The following is a 4,047-nucleotide window of genomic DNA, read 5'->3' on the forward strand; positions in this document are numbered from 1 at the left end:
TCCCAACTTTAGGATTGGAGTTGGTAAACTATTTTGAGGTTGGTTTATGAGTAGAAACGAGACTTAAATGAAAGGAAAATGAGTTCTTCAAACCACCTTAGGTCGGACAGTTTACAACTTTGCATTTTGAACGTCTTTTCTACTTTCTCTAAACGTTTGGCTATAAGTGATACTTTTCTGCTCTAAATGACTTTTGCAACATTGATTAGTAAGGACATAAGGATTATTCTTCGATGGGAACAAGCTAGTATTATATTTCGATAGGTTATACAACTATGAAACTTGTAAATTGAAACATGTTCTAAATAAAGATTTGTAGCTTCAATTCCTACATAATATGGCTTTGTATTGCTGGTCTTACTAAAGCATGCGCTCACAAGACTCGAGAGAGTTAAAAAGGATATTCATCGAAAATATTTTGAACTACTCAGTAATCAAGCTGAGAATCTCGAGGGCGAAATTCTTTAAGGGGGAGAGAGTGTGAGAACCCTCATTTTTAAAATACAATTTCCCCAAACTACATGCCTTGCACCAAGATTTAAACCACCTCTTATATGCCCTGGCATTATATTTCACAATGTGTTACAACAAATCCCTTGTATTGACCCTCACTTTAAAACACAATTTTCTTACTTACATGCCTTATTATAAGATCTAGACCATTTAATATATGCCCATACAAATTATTTTCTATGTGTTATAATAATTTCCATGCATTTCATTTCAATTCATTTTACTTGAAGTAAAATATTTCCTTGAGCTAGGTTGTAAATAATTCACCACTTGTAATTGTCCAAGTGTTCTTTTATTAGTGGTAGAGACTTTATGTGAGAGATTAGAGGTGTTGAATAATTATTGGTGCATTTGGAAAGGTAAGAATGGCATTAGTCAAAGGTTAAGAAAGGTTAGGACAATAATGGAGCCATGTGGCAAAACCCTAGCCATGTATCTTGTTTGACCAAAGGATTAGAGGAATTTTAAACCAACTTTGCTTCATTTTCCTCCAAAATTTCGTCCACCTTAAGGGCTTCCAAGGGAAGGAAGAAAACTCCATCTTCTTGCTATGACAACCTTAGTTTGATCTTGAACAAAAACCAAAAGAGAAAGATCTAGAGTTTGTGAGAAAATTTCCTTCAATCTTTGAGGTTGTTTCAAGCCTAAAGCTTCTATTGTGGTGGTTTGTTTGGTGACCAAAGCAACTTGTAAGTAAGGTATGTAATCTTTAAAATTTGGGTTTATGATGTTATATCATCTACTTGAGGTTGAAATGGTGAAAACAACTTGTTATGGTTGAATTTGGGGTTAGTTTCTTGAGTTAATCAAGTAATGGTTAGGTTTACTAATATGCATACCAAGTGTTTGATGAAATGTCTAACCCTTATTCATGTGTGTTTATGAAGTATTGATATGTTTTAAACCCCTATTTAGTTGGATCTAATACTTGTTATGTGCAAGGAATGAAAATAACAAGAAGAGTAGAAGTTAGAAATTTTTTAAAGTGTGCTGACCGAAACTTTTTAAGCTTGCTGCCCGGTTTTACCTTGATATTTTCATGCACATTTTGGCTACAAATGTGAGTATTATATGTTGGGTTATGTGTGTGGAGGTTGTCTACAAAAAAATTAGCCAATTTGGTTGAATAAATTTTGAGTTATAAACAAAGGAGGAAAACTGGACTAGGTCCAGAAATTTTCTGTCCAGCCATCTTGTTAAGGTCATAACGTGTTACTCACTGATCAGAATTGAGTGCCGTTTATGGCACTTGAAAGTAGACTCTTAGAGCTTTAAAACGGTACAAAGCTCATTTTCTGGTTCATCCCGAGCGATCCGTGGCGAGTCTGGAAAGTTGGCTGTCCGGGAAGTACTGTTCATCCGAGACAGTCCAGAAAGTTCATTTGGTTTCTTAATTTTGAGCCACTTATGTTGGGATTTTGGAAATGGTTTCTTCTAGACAAATTTAGCCTTATGAACCTAGTTTCCAATGCAACTGACGGAACCAAATTCTGACTTTCCCACAATGAGCAATGACCGTTTCCCCGAGGCTGGCCGGGCGAGACAGTTTAACCCGTAATGAAGCCTTTGAGCTGTAGTGAAACTTTTCTTTTGCCAAACTTTCATGTACATACTAGACTTGTTTTCCATGAACTTTCACCGTGGTTTAGACCCTATTTGCATGCCGGATTAAGTAGCTTAAGCTACTCACTTGGCCTCTTAATGAACCTATACTTTAGTAGGGAACGAATCCAATTATTAATGTTTTCACTCGTTGACCTAGGTTTGGGCAACGACGGTGATCGTAACTGAGACGTTTGACGTCGATTATTACTTTTGCTTGACAGGTGAGTGTTCCACTACCTGCTACTTGTTATGAGAAATATTCGTGTACTTGAAAGTATTGAATTGTTATTGTTTGAGCCAAAACTGTTTTAATTAAAATTGAGGCGAGTGTGTACTTTATCGCACTCGACCTTTCTTATTTTTTCTTTTCACTGAGGCTCTACTTACTGAATGAATTAACATGAAATGAGATATTGCTATACATGACTGTGCTTAAGTTGCGTGGATGACATTCCACCAACTACTGTTACTGTTCGGGTACCCAACCTCATAGGTGAGTCGGTTGTATCGAGCCAGCAAGGGCTTGGTCGAGAAGGCCGATAAACCTTGAGGACTGTTTACTGTTCACTGGAAATTGAATCTTGCTTGGAGGTCCCTGGTGAAGCATAGCCGCTGTGCTTGCTTGTTGTGTTGTCCAGCACCACCAGTGATAAAATCCTCGGCTTGATACTGTTTCATTGGAATCCTTGAGCATTGGAAACTCGGATTCCTGGTATACTCGAGTATTACCAAACTACTGTTTATGGAGTGCGGGCCCGGTGGGGGGTTGTTTGGTGGATGGAGACTGGTGAAAGTGGTGTTCTACGGACCTATATACTGTTACAAGTGTTGACGGAGTGTCAACAGGAGGCAATTATGATCAAGCTCAAGTGGACCTTTGGCTTTTGAAAGCCACCCGTATCCTTGAATTGAACTGTTATTTTACTGTACGGTGTTTAGTTGGCTATTTTGTGATTTTATGTGGCTATGTGTTTACTTGTTTACCTGGAACCTCACTGGGCTTTAGCTCACTCCATTCCCTTTGTTTTCCTTAACAGATCGGGAAGGGATTTGATCGAGGGCTTTCTTAGCTTTATTTTGCCATTCTTGCGTTTTGAGGTTGTAACTTTCGTTTAAGCAGACTTGTAAGCTTAAATTCTTAAGGGTGATTTATATTATGTAATTTTGAGTGAAGCGTGGTAAGTTGGCATACGATGATATATGTACTAAGCTGAATTGTTGAATTAGTGATTATGTTTGAGTTAGTGTTTCAATCCCCTGCTTTGTCAAATGTTACATTCGTTTCATTGATGATATTAGTAGTTTGAACGACTGAGTCCTGGCGAGAGTTGGGCAGGCAGTCCGTTGATACCCTGGGGTTTGCCCTAGGGAGAGGTGGGGCTGTCACAGTTGGTATCAGAGCTTAGGCTTCAGATCTTTGTAGAGTATCCTAGACATAAAAGCTCAGGATGCTGGACTGTGGGATTGGTTTGAAAGTTAAGTGATCACTGGAAGGAAAAAAAAAATTTTGAGCCTAGGTTTGAATTGGTTTGGGCGAGTTAGGAATTTTCGACTTGAGGATTATATTTGATTATTTTCCCTTAAGAGTACTTAAGTTTATCTACACTTTGTGTAGGCTGGATGAATCTGGCGGCCCTAGTAATAGACCGGTTGGCGAGCCATCCCGTGGGGACTTACCGATGATTTAGTATCAAATCAGACCCGGAGGCCTAGAGCCTATTGGGGCTTATCTAATCACTACAAGTGGTGTGAGTGTCTGCAAATTTTACCTATTCTAATGGTGTAGTGTTGGCCGTTGTGAAGGAGCGAAAGTTGCTTGCCCGGGACAATGCTAGGTTTAAAGCTGAAGAACTACTAAAATGCAAGCCGATCGAATTAAGGAGCACAGGTATGATATGGTTGAAGGCCATCAAAGGATTGGTAAATCTT

The 4,047-nt window shown here is 38.6% G+C and overlaps 1 long non-coding RNA gene across 1 annotated transcript; it reads left to right on the top strand.

Moving 5' to 3' along the window:
- The first annotated feature begins 1,090 nt into the window (after nucleotides 1–1,090).
- LOC113757094 lies at nucleotides 1,091–3,259 on the top strand. Its single transcript, XR_003466183.1, has 3 exons — nucleotides 1,091–1,211; nucleotides 2,276–2,339; nucleotides 3,156–3,259. It is a non-coding gene; the product is annotated as an uncharacterized LOC113757094 (long non-coding RNA).
- The last annotated feature ends 788 nt before the right edge of the window (nucleotides 3,260–4,047 follow it).

Source organism: Coffea eugenioides, unplaced genomic scaffold, assembly GCF_003713205.1.
Source record: "Coffea eugenioides isolate CCC68of unplaced genomic scaffold, Ceug_1.0 ScVebR1_272;HRSCAF=917, whole genome shotgun sequence".
In the NCBI taxonomy this organism is placed as follows: Eukaryota; Viridiplantae; Streptophyta; class Magnoliopsida; order Gentianales; family Rubiaceae; genus Coffea; species Coffea eugenioides.